The sequence below is a fragment of the Bidens hawaiensis genome, unplaced genomic scaffold (assembly GCF_021521415.1).
Source record: "Bidens hawaiensis isolate Kalapana, Puna unplaced genomic scaffold, B.hawaiensis_p1.1 tig00015186_1, whole genome shotgun sequence".
Lineage (NCBI taxonomy): Eukaryota > Viridiplantae > Streptophyta > Magnoliopsida > Asterales > Asteraceae > Bidens > Bidens hawaiensis.
The window spans coordinates 508,939-525,265 of NW_027492344.1; the positions used below are offsets into that span (position 1 = coordinate 508,939).

At 36.2% G+C, this 16,327-nt stretch overlaps 1 long non-coding RNA gene across 1 annotated transcript; it reads left to right on the plus strand.

The window, feature by feature from the left end:
• Window positions 1–15,361: 15,361 nt before the first annotated feature.
• On the plus strand, window positions 15,362–15,914 carry LOC143548465 (uncharacterized). Its single transcript, XR_013137960.1, has 3 exons — window positions 15,362–15,466; window positions 15,552–15,625; window positions 15,713–15,914. It is a non-coding gene; the product is annotated as an uncharacterized LOC143548465 (long non-coding RNA).
• Window positions 15,915–16,327: the final 413 nt, after the last annotated feature.

A 16,327-nucleotide genomic window follows, 5' to 3' on the forward strand; every position in this document is an offset into this window, starting at 1 on the left:
CCAAGTATATCTTGAATAGTCATCAATGATCACAAGACAATATCTTTTCTTCCCTATACTTGGCACACTCACTGGACCAAAGAGATCCATGTGAAGTAATTCAAGTACTTGATCAATTGAGTTGATGAGCTTTGGCTTATGAGTAGATTTGTGTTGTTTTCCTTTTTGGCATGAACTACAATGATCTTCTAATTTGAACTCTCTTGTATGTAAGCCTATTACATGCTCACCTTTGACAAGTCTATTCATGTTCTTTAAGTTCACATGACACAGTTTCCTATTCCACAATTTTGATTCATTTTCAGTGGCTTTGGAAACAAAACATGCACCTCCTCTTGAAACAGCTTCTTTCATATTCAGTTCATATAAGTTTCCATTTCTTGGTGCCATCATCCTAATCATTTCAGGTGGAATCACAACTCACGTTTTAGGATGAAACAATGAGAATCATCAAAACTGACTTTGTAACCCTTATCACACATTTGTGATATACTCAATAGATTGTACTGAAGACCTTCAACATGAAATACATTATCAAATGAGACTTTTCCATTTGTTAAGATTCCTTTTCCAACAATCTTTCCACCATTTTCATCACTTTTAAATGCTACAGGACCTTCAAACTTTTCTTTATAATTGACAAGAGATCTCTTGTCACAAGTCATGTGCCTAGAACAACCACTATCCATATACCATATGTCATTCAGAGGAGTGGACTGTTCCTGCACATAAGAAAAAGTTTGATTAGTTGAGTGATGAAGTGCAAGCTAGATCAACTTGCAACTCATCAGATTCAGTTTCAGAGGCAGCTTGAGAAGTGAGTGTTGTTGGTTCAGGATCTTCATGAGTGACTTCTATATTGTCTGAATTGTCTGTTTCATAACCACACTCTCTTGGAGTTTTAACAAATGATGTTGAGCTTAGACAGTCTTCTGATGCAGTGAGACACTCATTCACTACATAGTCTTTCTTTTCAGAGTAGTCTCTCACATCAGGAATTGTCTCAAGTTTGGTTTCAGCCTCGGGTTTCCAAAGGAATCCTTCAGGTTCAAATCCATGTTTCATCATAAATTTTTCATCACCAGTGAGTTCTGTTGGTTTCTTTCTAGGATATGCATCTTTTCATCTTGTTTTCTCACTGCTTGATGATCCTTGAGAACTGTCAGATTTGACAGATTGAGTATCTTGTTTGATTCTCAAAGGCTCATAGTTCTTTTTGGTCACATTTTCATGCTTCTTAGGAGACATATTTCTTCTTGCTGATTTAGTCACTTGCTTCTTTGTTTTGACATCAGCTTTCTTCTCAATCCTTGTCTCCTTTGCTGATTTCATTTCATCTTTGTTCATGGTTTCATTTCCACACACCTTTCCTTTTCCCAGATATACATCATACTTTTGTTTCTTCAGGACAAAGTCTTGGCAATACTTTGTTCCATATGGGATATGAAATGGTTGAAATTTCAATCTTTCATTACATGAGTCTGTGTGATGACCATATTCATCACACTTCTTGCACCAAACCTTTCCTTTGTATTTCTCATGTTCCTTTTCTTTCTTGAATCTTTCACTTGGTCTGGGTTCTTTGACTCCAATGGTCTTCTGATTCTTTAGGCTATCAAAGTTGATTGAGAAAGGGACAAATTCCTCAATCTTGATGTCTTGTCTTTCAGTTTTGCTCTTTACAAACACAATATTTTGCATATTCAATGGTTCTTCATCTTGATTTTCTCTGTGTCTTGATTGTCTTCTTTCATATTCTTCCATAGTTTCCACTTCTCCAATATCAAGGACTTCATGATTAGAGAAACAAGGATAAAGTTCTCAACATTCACATCTTCTTTCACCCTTTTCTTGTTGTTCTGTTTTATCCTTTCCAATACTTCTTGGCTTGGAGGCCTTACAGCATTGTAATTTAACTTCTTCTTTTTACATATACCAAAGGATACATGTTCTCTCTTTGTTCTTTCATTATGTTTCTTCATTCTTGATGTGACAGGTGGATACACTGGGAGTTTGTCAATGGATTCTGGCTTCTTGAATTTTCTTCCTCTTTCAGCAGTTTTAATTTCCTCATCAGTGATTTGATCACTTAAATCACTCAAGTCATCTTGATTCAAATCAATTGAATCAAAGTCATATTCAGAGACTTGAACTCCAATTAATTTTTCTTCTTTCAAATCTTTCTTCACAACAAACTCTCCTACTTCACTCACCTCAACATTCTTATACAAATCCACAAGTTCTTCTTTGTCTTGAAAAACATCTTTGAATTGTTGTAGATAAGCATTTCTTTTCTCTTTATCAACTTTTGGCATAAAGTTGTTGTAGAAAGGTGGTGGTACTGCTTTGTACTTGTCTTCTTCCTTAACTTGGTTTAGAATTCCACAGATGTTTCCAGTGGAAACCAAGTTTTTCGAGAATTCATTATCAGCTTGCAGTTTTGTGTTCTGCACCTTTTCTTCTATAATCATTTTCTTCAACCCATCTATTTCAGTTGTGAATCTTTTCTGAGCTCTATAACTGTTTACACAGTCTTCTTCCAAACTTTTCATCCTTTCTTCACTCACTAGTTCACTTGCCTCATATGCATTGATAATACTTTGTTTCTTAAAACACTCACTTTCCAACTTACCTACTTTCATTTTCAAATCATTGATAACTTCAGTTAAATCAATAGTAGGAGTAGAATGTACCTGAGAAGTTGATCCAGCTTCTTTCTCAATTATGGCCATGAATGCCACATTTGCTCTCTTGATATCATCTGCAATGTCTTCTTCATGATTTCTCCAATCAAAGTTACCCTCATGTTGTGTTGTTACAGCTACATTTCCTTGATTTCTGATCTGATTTTGGTTGGCTGGAACAGTGTTGTTTGGAACATTTTGAAGGTTTTGGTTGTTGTTTCTCTGAAAACCTTGATTCTGAGGCACTCCTTGATCATGATTGTTCATTTGAGGTTGGAAGTTGTTGAAGTTGGGATTATAGTTGTTGTTGGGATTGTTGTTAAAGTTGTTGTTGAAGTTGTTGGTGTTTGGTCTCTGCTGATATTGAGGCTGCTGTTGATACTGAGGCTGCTGATTTCTTGGTTGGTTCTGAAATTGGTTCACTTGGAAATTTCTTGGCATGTTACACTCTCTTGCAAAATGACTAGGCTGTTGACAATTATAGCAAATGGCTTTTGACTTGTCAAAACCAATTCTTTCATTAGGCCCTGATAGGAGTGACCTACCAGTCCTGTTGCAAAGCCTCTTGCTTCTAAGAGCCAACATGTCTGCTTGCCACTTCAAATCCATGTCCTCCAAATCATCAGCATCTATCTGCTCAAGATCATCTTGTACTAAACTTGTGTGAATTAAATTCTTTGCAACAAATGCATTATATGACTCAGTGAACATTGAAAGCAATGCCTGTGTATCACTGCTTTGACCATTTCCACCACTAGTGTAAGGAACATTCCCCCTTGCCATAGAGGCAGAATCAGTGTCATCAATCAGTTGCACATTGAATCTTTGCTGGTTTCCATGATTGCTTGTGCTACCACCAACAAATGATTTTGGAGTATCAGAATTAAGTTCAACCGGTTCTTCAATGATAGGGATCTGCTGTTGATTCTTGGTAGTCAAATTACCCATAGGTGCAATCAATGCATTTGAAACATTGAAGCAGGGTATTTCCTCCTTAATCATCTCATTCTCTATCATCTCTATCTCTGCAGCTTGAAGAAAGCACACTACATCATCCAATTTCAAATCATTGCAGTTGTGTTTTGTAAGGATGAACTTGCAAGCAGTGTACCATTCCTTTGGAATTGAGTTGAGCAACTTGGTATTCAAGTCAAGGTCAGTCATGACATAGTCAGTGGTTCTGAGATCATTCACTATTCCCAAAAACCTTTCAAGGATAGACTTCAGCCTTTCTCCATCTTTATACTTAAATCTTTCTAGCTACTGCTTCATTCTCTTCTTCTTGATGTTTTTGAGCTCAACATTTCCCTCAAACATTTCAAGTATTGCATCATACATTGCCTTGGCATTGGGATGATGTGCAACCTTGGTAAGTATTTCCCAAGACAGACCTAGCTTCAACATAGCTAAAGCCTTTTTATCTACTTTTCTCATCCTTTCTCTCACAGCAGCAGTTGCTGCCGGATTTGCACCTTCTTCAACTTCCCCTTGTGGACCATTCTTGATGGAGTTCCACATATCAACATCATTATAGCAAACGGCTGCTTCAAACAAGACCTTCCATTTTGTGAAATTTTCCTGTCCATACAGTCTAGGAATCTTGTTAGTAGACACCTCTTGTTCCTCGTAACCAGACATTTTGTGAAACCAAAAGTAATTTCTTTGTAAAAACAGAGTTCAAAAATAATCAGATCTGAAAACCGGTTGTTTAGATCTGAGTTGTCTGATGCGATTAGAACAAGATTTATATGCAAAAATTAAAACTTTAAATAGAGTAAGGAAGAGAAAACACCAAATTATTGTAGATCTGGAAGAAAAATGAAGAACAGAGCTACTGACGTCACTTTTCAATGTAACAGTGGTCTCCTTACGTCATTCTTCTTCAAATCTTCAATCAGCAACGATCTTTTCAAAATATAGCAGCAACAAGCTCTGATACCACTTGTCGGGTCCCCGATTTCAGCTGGATCTTACTTAATCATGTCATAACTCATACAAATAGATGTGTCGACAAGGGAGTTAATGACGGGTTGCTATATTTAGAAAGATTACCGTTTGTTAAAGGCGGAATCAATAACAAACATACGGTTGCTTAATCAATATTCAAAGGTAACCAGCACAGACAAGATTCACTCAAAAGATTTCCATTTATATAATATCAATCATACAAACAATAATCTATTTAGGGTTTCTTGAAGGAAGGTTTATCCGTACGAATCCTAGGACAGCCGTCACACAAAAATATTCTCTTTCAATTAATGTGTCGCTCTCTCTGTCTTAGACGGCGTGCCCTAAAACATTCTATTTATAGGCCTGCCACCCTAGGACAGCTGTCATTCCTTCTAGAAACCCCAAACATTAATACATATTCAAATTACATAATCAAAAAATATTCTAAGTGTAAAACAAGTCTTCCGGGTAGGCTTTGCATCAATCTTCATTTTCCGAGTAGGCTATGTACTCTGCCATCCTTCACAACTTGGTAACGTAGAAGTGTGCCCGGGATCAGTTTCCGGGTAGACTTTACTTGAAGAGTATTTTACCAAGTAAAATACTCACCGGGTAGACTTTAGTCTTCTTGACTTTGCCAGACTTTGCCCGACAAACCCTTACGAGCAACCTTGTTCTTCAATGGTCCTTTCAAATCTTTGATATAAAATAACTTATTAGCAAAGTGTACTCGGCAGTACTGTTCCTTTCTTGAGTTGAACCTTGCCTGATATTACATAAAGATATTCCAATAAATCATCAAGCTTGTTCGGACCACTATTATTAATGAATACCTTGCCCGGTCTTCCAATCACTTGGCTTCATGGACTTGGTTAGCCAAAAGCTTACCCGAGAGTGAGCTTTACTTGACTTTGAAGAACAGACTTGCTTGATAAAGTGAACCTTGCCCCGGATTTACATAAACTAGTGAACCTTGCCCGGCAATGCACTAATTTGCAAACCTTGCTCGGATATCCACTAAAGAAGACTACTTGAAGATAACCTTGCCCGATAGATAAAATATCATACCCGGCTAAGTAAAAGCTTGCTCGGAGGTCTAAGGTGTGCCCGGATCCAGACTTAGCGAATTCTGAAGGAGGTTGAGAAGATTTCAATCTTCCATATACTTCATTTTGGTCAAATCTTTGACTCAACATTCATTGATCGTTCATCGTATGGTATCGTCTTATCGTTGCATCGTTACTGATACGTCATTGATCATTCACCTCTTGGTATCGTCTTATCGTTATTTGGTAATTGATTGTTCAGCATTTGACATCGTTTTTATTGTTATATTATTATTTATATTGTTATTGCTATTGTTCTTCCGTTACTGAGCAATTTTTGGCTCACCCGTATTTCTTTTGGTATTTTCCCTTATTTTCTTTTAGCAGGTACTCATGGGAAATTGGGGAAAACTTGTGGTGAGAGATAATAAAAGTTTAGATTATGGAGAACATGGAACAAAAGCTATCTGAGCACTGAATATTGTAAATCGTTGTTGTAACAACTCGGGTTTTCGTTTATTTTATTAGCATCAATTACTCGACCCGTTTCAAGTCTGAAAAATTTTATCACTTTAATTACCGCGTATGTCGGGTAAATATTATTAAATGTTATTTTATTCTTAATTAATATTATATATATAAATAACTTTCAAGTATATTCATTTTCACCCTAAAATTTTAGTTTAACCCAGTTGTGTTTCCATCATTAAAGTTAAGGGACCATTTAGCAATATCTGATATTTATATCCTCTTTACCCATTTGCCCAACCCGAACCTATGATCCAAACCCGTGACCCGGGACCCAATTAGCTACCTTGCACCACAATTGTCGTCGTAAACTTGGAAATTGATATGGGGAAATCAAAATACTTGCCTAATCGACCAAACCGACACTTTGGTTTAGGAAATCAGGATCTTTAGGATACGAATTAACGTGTTTAACGAAGCCGTCATAACCATTACGGATATACAAGTCAGAGTCATAAAAATTCAATTCAACTCGTCTGTACCTTCTCCTACATCTCGCGAACATAACCCTATGAATAATTTAGTTTTATTTGTCTGCAACACCTCCATTTGAATCACGTCTTGGCCGCAACCCATGTCTCACCGTTCATCATCGATCCAACCTCTTTTAAGGTAATTAAACTTTATAACATGATCGTCCTTAGCCGCTTAACAATAACCTCATATCAATTATATTGATCTGTGAACGGATTGATCAATTTGATAATCTAGGGTTCTAAGGAATTGGGGCTTTTCGTGGGCTACTGTATCTAAGTTATTGTTTCTAACTTTTAGTCATCTGGCACATCAGCCCAGTTGGCTGGTGTGGCTATGTTAAACCCTTGTACCGGCTGCCACCTGGGTTTGAGTCCCAGTGGCCTCGTTTAGTTAATTTTTATTTTTTTATTGGTAATTAAATGTTTATAACACGTTATAATTAATATTAATTATTAAATAGACATTATTATTTTCATTGAAAACCGACAACTTGGAGGTTATATTTATCGTTGAATTTTGTTGAAAGCTTTCGCTTACGTATAGCTATATATATATGTAACATTCTTTAAAAATTGCAACAATTGTATTTTCAACGTATTAATTATATTTATAAAATTAGATTTCGTTAAATAGTCCAAGATGTATGTTGTATGATAAATATAAATATTTTAACATTTGTCTCAAATTATTTAACATATTACGAGTTATATTTATATATGTTCACATATATAATTACATTATATTTAATTAAATATTATTTAAATAATCATATAATTTTTTTCAACTCATATTTATTTATTTAAACTAATAATAATGATTTCACCATAACAGTAACTATAGAGTTCAATCGATCAATTAATAACCGTTCTAATCACAGCATAACTCGAATCATCATCAAAATCATAAATTCATTATACATGTTATCTCATTATTAATTAATTCTTAATATTATATTATTTTAACTAGAAATCCTTGTCGGTATATCCCGAAGGATTTATCTTTCTCACATGATCCTCATTTGTACTTCGTTCATCCGATCAGGTGAGTATCTCACTGCCCCTTTAACTCATTTTTAACCGTTTTGGGGACATATGCGTTCTATTTATTTTATTACTATATATTACTCAATTTGCAACTATTGTCACTTGTGTTTAACAATTTATACCTTACTTGTTTATGTGCTAACTTGCTTTATATGCTTCCGCATTCGGAGAGGTCCAACATAATCTCAGTCTAGTATGATCATACGACCGTCGTAGTGGCCGGCGTCCGACGCATTGACAATGGTTTCACCGACACCTCGTTTTTGGTAACCAATGCCCATTCGCATGGCAGCGGTTTAGCCCTTTCTTTATGGTTTGTTTGATTTGTTTATATGCTATGGTTAAATTGCTTATTTCACTTGACATAGTTTGCTCTTTTATTTATTATTATATAATCATGAAAATATGGTGTTTTACTCACTCAACCTTGTGTTGACAAAACTATTTTATTTTCAACGCATATGCAGGTAATCGTATGATGTACTTGAAGTTAAAAGATCGTTTAAGGACTTATGCTATAAGAAAAATTAACGAGAAATATTATTTTATGATTTTGTTTCTGTTTTGTTTTGAGATATTGTGATGAATAATTGTTTATTTGAAATTATTAAATAGATATTGAAACTTATAATGTTGCATGATAGTAACCTTGTGAGCTGTGACAATCAGATCACGCCCCGACATTTCCGCCTTAGGTTGGGGTGTGACAGTTGTAAGGTGTAAATGTGTTTTAGGGTTTGAGTCTATTCATAAATAGTTATTAATGAATCTGATTGACCGTATTGTATGACACGTTAGCCCTAACCAGGCCGGGGTGTTACAGTATAGATTGCATGTTAGGTCATTTACTTTGTGTTTATGACTAGTTTATGATTTGCTAAGTTCGTAGTTCATAGGAACTGATTTTGAATCATTATTAGAAGTTTAATTGCATACTTGCTTAAACATCCGACGGGTGACACCTTGTCAGGTTTGTCTTTGCTGTTAGGGTTTTAGACTAAATTTTCTGACAAGAGGCATGCCTAGTTTGCCTTAATTTTATTATTGGCACGTGTCCTTTAGATTGCTTCTAGGCCATTCCGTGTACTTAGGTGCATTGAGATAGTGAAACCGAAGGGTTAGCTATCTTCTAGGCTAATTAATCAGGGTTAATGAATAGATAGGTGAACCAATAAGCCGGTATTTTTACATAACCTCTTAAATTTTCTCTTATGTGATGCCTTGAATGTGATTAGGGATTCATTAGGTTTCCTAATGTTTCATATATTTAGATCCCAGTTTCCGTAGCATTTTCCCGTAACCGATAAAAGCCTGAGCCATCATAATTCGGATTCCTTGCATAGGTAACCTTTGCTCATATATGAACTTGTTAAAGTCTTTTATTTTGTAATTTAATTAACTAGTTTAAGAAATTATTAATCTTGAAATAAAATCCAAAAAGAAACTCTTTCTTAATTATTAATTTAATTAGCTTTTAGATCTAGTTTCATTAATTCAATAGTGTCTCGATGGTTTGATACTCCCGGATTTCCCATGACTATTCAACACCTGATAGGTTCACTTGCTTGTTGCTGATGGGTTGGTTTAGGTATTCTAGGTTTTTATTACTATTGCCATGGCTATTCTACACCTGATATGCTTGGTCATTATTGCTAAATTTTTATATACCACTTTGTGCACATCAAGTTTTTGGCGCCTTTGTCGGGGACAGTTGGTAATGGCGAACTAGCATCTATTAGCTTTTATTTGTTTTTAGTTTTAGCTTTAATATAAATAATTAGTTTTATTTTATTATTTAATTGCTTTTATTTTCCATATTCACCTTAATTGAACGTGTGTGTTTTAGGGATAAGCGTGGGTCCTCACTCTTAATATCTGTTTTTAGCGCATGCGATGCACTCATTTGTTAGGACTACTAGATTTTACGGCTTCCAAAGATTTTCATGAGCGTCGGAAGGAGTTTCAGCAGATTGGACGTGCTCTACACGAAAGCAAGGTACCCATTTCTGATCCTACCTTAGATATGGGTGATGCTAATGAACCCCCCCCCCCCCCCAGGCGTACGGTTCACTCGAGAGGGAATGATGGAGTCATGAGGATAAGATCTGCTATCGCACATCCAACGATGCCAAATTGTAACAATTGGAAGATTCCGACCAACGTCATGAATTTCATAACTACTTCTTCCCCATTTCACGGACTTGACGACGAGGGTGCACCAGGCCATCTGAACAAATTCACTCTCATTTGTGACGCTTTCAATATTGCCATCGTCACTCGTGATTCTATCTACCTTCAAATTTTCCCACTTTCTTTAAAAGGTTGAGGTTTAGTACGGTTGAAAAACCTTCCCCCTAGGTCTATCACTACCTGGGATGATCTTCAAGCCAAATTTCTTAAGAAGTATTTTCCACCATCCAAAGCTTGGCATCTTTGTGATATGGTATATTCCTTCCGCATGGACCCTGACGAGCCATATCCTTTGGCTTGGGAAAGGTTCCATAATCTTCTTAGTGTATTCCCCCAGCATGGTCTATTCGAATAGGCCATAATGAAAAGTTCTATAACAGTTTGACTTTTGAGATGAAAAAAGATATTTAATACGTCTGTTGGAGGAAACAAGTTGGAGAAGCTGGGCATAGATGAGTGTGAATCGTTGTTTAAGAGTCCCGCCCTAGCCGAGCAGCAAAAGTCGTCCGCCCGCGGTACTTCCAAAACCCCTACTTCTTCCACTCGAGGCATCTATCAGGTCTTGAATGAAACTAGCATCCGACTACCTTAAAGAGCTACCTCCTCATTTGGAGTATTCTTTCTTGGACAGTGAGGCCCATTTACCCGTCATAATTTCTTGTCAATTGATGGATGATAAGAAGTTGAGGTTGGTTGATGTACTCAAGGCACATAAACAGAATATTTTAAAGAAACTTATGGATATTTAGGGCATCAACCTGAACTTTTGCACGCCTAGATAATCATGGAGGATGAGTACAAGCCTTTTTTCCAACCTCAATGGAGGCTCAAACCAAACATGTCTAAGGTGGTCAACAAGGACGTTATCAAACTCCTCGACACTGGAATGATCTATCTCATCTTCGATTCTTCATAGGTGAGTCTCTCTCGAATCGTTCCTAAGCAGGGAGGGATGACAGTTTTCACTAACGAACAGAATAAGCTTATTTTGACTAAGACAGTCACAGGTTGGCGGGTTTGCATTGACTATAAGAGGCTTAAAGTCGCTACGAGGAAATGCCACTTTCCTCTTTTGTTCATCGATCAGATGTTGGAGCGTCTGTCGGGATGGCAGTTTTACTGTTTTCTTGGATGGATTTTCAGGTAATTTCCATATCCAGGTCGCCTATGAGGATCAGGAAAAGACAACTTTTACATGCCTATACGGTACCTTCGCGTGCAAACGTATGCCTTTTGGGTTATGTAATGTCCCGGCTACTTTCCAGCGTTGCGCGGTTGCGATATTCCAGGACATGATCGAGAGTTCCATGAAGGTTTTCATGGATGATTTTCATTGTATAGGAACCCTTTCGATCAATGTCTTCTAATCTTGAGAAGATGATGAAACGGTGCATGGAGACGAAGTTGATTCTAAACTAAGATAAGTGCCACTTTATGGTGACTGAATGTGGTGTACTTGGGCACAAGATTTTGCAAGATGGTATTGAGGTGGACGGAGCTAAAATCGACACTATCAGTTAATTACCTCCACCAACTACTGTGAAATCGATTCATAGTTTACTCGGGAATGCTGGTTTTTAACGTGGGTTCATCAGAGATTTTTCTAAGATCACTCAGACATGACCTGCCATCTGAAGAATTACATTGCATTAGACTTTAATGCTAACTATCTGAAGGTGTTCGAGTTTCTTAAAGGGTAATTGGTTAACGCTCTTATCTTAGTAGCACCCGACCGGAACCTACCATTCGAGCTCATGTGCAACGCTAGTGATTTTGCAGTTGAGGTTGTTTTAGGTCAGCGGAAGGACAATCCCTTCCGCCCTATCTACTATGCGAGTAAGACCCTTAGGAGAATTACACGACTACCAAGAATGAGCTTCTATAAGTGGTCTTCTTGTTCAAAAAATTCCGTCTGTATCTCATGTTGTCCAAAACCATCTTTTATACTAATCGTGTGGCATTGTGATACATTTTCGCCAAAATAGATGCCAAACTTTGTCTGATACAATGGATTCTCTTGCTTTCCGCATTCGACATTGAAATAAAAGATAAATAGGGAGCAGAGAGTGTTGTTGCGGATCACATATCACGTCTTGAGGATCCAAAGAGAGAGGATATTAAAGAGGACGCCATCAGGGATAAGTTTCCCCACGAATCGTTGATGATGGTGAGGGTGAGATTTGAGAGAGAGAGTCGGTCTTGTACGTGAGTGCTGAAGAGAGGGTATGACATGGTTCTCTGACATTGCGAATTGTCTGGCCAAAGGTGTGGTGTCATGGGCATGACATACCAGCAGAGGATGAAGTTTTTCACAGAGCCACTACAAATGGGATGCAACATACCTGTTTCGTGTAGGTGACGATTGGGTGTTGAGGAGTTGTGTGAGTAAGGAAGAGGGCCATGATATTTTGAGGCATTGTTATGAGGTTTCATCTGGAGGCCACCATGGTATTTCTTCCATCGCTAAGAAATTTTTAGATTTTGGCTTCTATTAGTCTTCGATTTTCAAAGACTCACATGAGTTCGTTAGACATTGTGATGCATGTCAGCACACTGGTTACATCTCATCCAGGAATGAGATTCCCCAAAACCCTATTAAGATTTGTAAGGTTTTCAGTGTGCATTGATTTCATGGGTATGTTCCCTTTTTCTCAAGGGAATCGATACATTCTCGTGGCTATCGACTACGTTTCCAAGTGGGTTGAGGCTCAAGCCTTGCCCTCTAATGATGTCCGTGTTGTAGTGGGATTCTTGAAGAGGTTGTTATGTCAGTTTGGTACTCCTAAAGCCTTTATCAATGATAGGAGCACACATTTTTGCAATGCTCGCTATTTGCAACGCCCATCGGGTATCCACCGCCTATCATCCATGGAAGAGCAAGAAAGTGGAGAACTCAAACCGAGACGCTATTTGAATTCTGGAAAAAAAAACTGTCGGCAAGAACCAAAAGGACTGGTCTTGCAAGTTGGATGATGTGCTTTGGATCTGTTAATCTTGATCTGACACAAGCAGCTAATTGGGAATTGAGAGCATAAAGCATATTGGGAATTCAGATCCGTTAATCTTGGTTTGACACAAGCAGCGAAGAACTGGTATCTTCCGGCCAAGCTATGCTCCGTTCCCATTAATAATTCGGCGATTCTTCAAGACACTTCCCTACCACCAATATCAATGCGATATCAATGCTTAACCCTTCCGTATCCTTGGTATCTTTCAATTTAACCCTATTATAGTTTTCCTATCAATCCTACTCCTTCGATCTTTTCTTATTTCTCAGTTTAGTTCTAACCCATCACTTTCTTCTTCATCCGATTCCTCTATTGCAGGTTCTAAATTCCAATCATGGTTGAAGTTCACGACACGTATATGAACTAGGTATCGGCAACTTAACTTCACACATCCTATCAGGTATCATTTCTGTGCTCCTCATTTTTCAGTTTATGTGATTCTACATATTCATGTATTCGTAATTGATTCACGTATGTATTGAATTGATCCTCTTTTTTTTCTTTCTATTTAACTGATGTAAATTATTACTGAAGAATTTCAAGCATGGGTATTTTTAGTGGTGCTAGATTTGTGATATTATTTGGTGGACCTTACACTGAAGGCCCTAGTTTGGTAAGAATGTGAATAAACTGTCGATAATTAAGAGTTATGATATAAACTTGGGTTGGTTTCTGTTTTTGTTTTCATTTTGTATCAGCTCTATCGGATCCTGTGCATTCGTATAAACATTTGGGCAATGATGAACCACTTATGAAGAGCTTTCAAATCAAAAGCTATTAGTAGACTTTGATCATCATTCATAGGTTTATTCTTGTAAATTATAACATTTTTATCGTTTGGTTGGGTGAGATTTGATTTTTGGCATTTCAGTGTTCTCATTTGCAATTTGGCCAATTAAATCCCCAGGTTTGTTTCAATTGAAACCTAATTTAAGCCCTCTTAGGTGGATGCTTTACCCTTACACATATGCTCCAAATTTCAATCTTACATATAGAGTCGTTTATGCGGCTCTCTCAATTGTGATTTGTTTTCATGTTTTTTATTTCTTTTTGTTTTTGAGATACAATTCGAGGCCAAACCCTTTTCTATTTATTGTTATGTTTTATCAAGTAATTGAAGCCTGATTATTGTTGTTACCTCTATCAATATTGCCACATTAGGGAACTTTCTGATGCTATTCATCAAGAACCAATGAGAAATCTCTAGTTTTTTTGCAACATTATATATCTTCGAAGTTTAAAGCTGCAATCGAGGTTATTCTTTCAAATTGCAGGTCATATTGTTCGGGTGTTGAAGGGCTACCAATAAAAGTTGTTGATGGTGCAAGGGTGTTGTCTTACTTACCCATTGTAAGTCTTTTATTTTATATAATTTGTTGTTTTTTATGGGCCTCGTTAGACTTTGGTATGTTTTCTTACAATTTTTTGATCAAAAGTACTGCATGTGGAGTTAGCTATTACTGCATATTTTATTCATCACATGTGAAACAAAAGCATTATTATTTCTTCTTTTGGTTCTATAATGAACCGGTGGCGTTTAATATTAAATTCAATTCATGCAGTGGTGCATGTTTCTCTACCTGAACAGAGAGAAATTTATAATCTGCAAGCGTTATGCATGCGCGACTCCTATAAAGCTCCAGTATTTTCACCAACTGTCGGGCTAACATTTTAACACCAATGAATTCATCGTTATACTTTCTAGCATGAAGAAATGATGATGCTGTAAGCATTTTCTTAAAGCAATTGCTCTACAAGCACATAATGCAGAATATAATGCCAAGGTATCCTTTTCTTTATCCATAAATAAAAAATGCACCTTTTGTTAGTTTAGATATCTTAAATATATTTATTTATTGCACCCTTTTTTTGTTAATGTTGTTCAGCATTTTGCTGTTGTGATTATGAGCATGAGGATAAGACAATCTAAAACAACTGCTCTAATCTTTGCATCTAGAAAGATGGTAAGTTTTTTAAAACTCTGATTTGACTACCAAAAAGGAAATTTTGCATCTACTTTGGTTAAAAACATTCTGTAAAATTAATATTGCTTATTATCAAATGTTGACTCAACAGAGAGTCAAAGATTTAAACTAACATACAAAAATGGTAACTATTCCAGCTTTGCACAAGAGCAAAGAGTGAACAGCAATCAAAACTGGCAGCACGAAAGGTACTTGAAACGGATCCTATTATGAAATGGATCAAATGAAAAGTTGCTAAAACGGAAACGGGTCAAATAGGTGAAAGTCAACTAACGTCTGCATGCCACCTCCTAATTTGTTTTTATATGTATATTTGGAATATTAGTGTACTAATGTTGATTTCCTCTTTGTTATTAGTGCATTGAATATCGGTATGATAAATAAAAAGTTGTACAAACTGACCCATACTAAAGATGACTTGTTTAACCAAACTGACGTTTCTCTTGGTGGTAGTATGAAACAGAACTCTTCCCAGGATTGATTTATAGGATGAAACAACCAAAGATCGTTATGCTGATTTTTGTTTCAAGAAAAATTGTGTTAACAGGCGCGAAGGTATGATTGGCCTTTTTCAACGTTTGAAGTTATATGGGAACTGTAGAAAAAAATGTTTTTAATTGTTTTTATTATGTAATTTCAGGTTAGAGATGAGACCTACACCGCGTTTGAAAATAAATATCCGGTGTTGTCTGAATTCAGGAAGATTCAGCAGTGGTATGTCACCTAATATGAGACTTCTATGTTTTTCTGCTTTTAATTTCTTGTACATTTCTTTAATAATTAGTTAATGTGTTGATGCAGATTTGGGACACATGGTTTTTAAGTTAAAATGTTATGGGTGAAGGTGAGAAAAAGGATAAAGTTGACTTTGAGTGTTTGATATGCAATGTGATCTTGACTTTTACTTCATGATGAGATACTTGTAGTGTAAATATGGTGGAAATGGAAATGAAAATTATCATAATGAGATATTGTCAAGTTTTTATGATCCAAAACAGAGCTTTTTTAATATATTAACCTTTTTAGACATTTTGATCTTTGATTTGTACAACCAAGTGAAGGTTGTTATGATTGCATGCATAAATATAGTTGTTCTATACAATACAGAACAAATTTTATGTAAATAATCATGAATGCCCCATAAGTATATGAACATGGTGTTGATAATACATTGCCGGATGGAGCAAGCGCATTTTGTGGTTACATAATGGTTTTATGTATTGTAGTTATAATGTGAGGATTTGTGCAGTTCTTATAATTATTTACTTAAAATCGGTTTTGTATTAGATAATCCCATATACTTGTTTAATTTATTTCGTTGACTTCATATTAGATTTATAGTGGAATCATAATATGACCTAATTGGACAAGTTTATGATTAGTTACTAAAATATTCTATTAAAATAAGATTTTGTG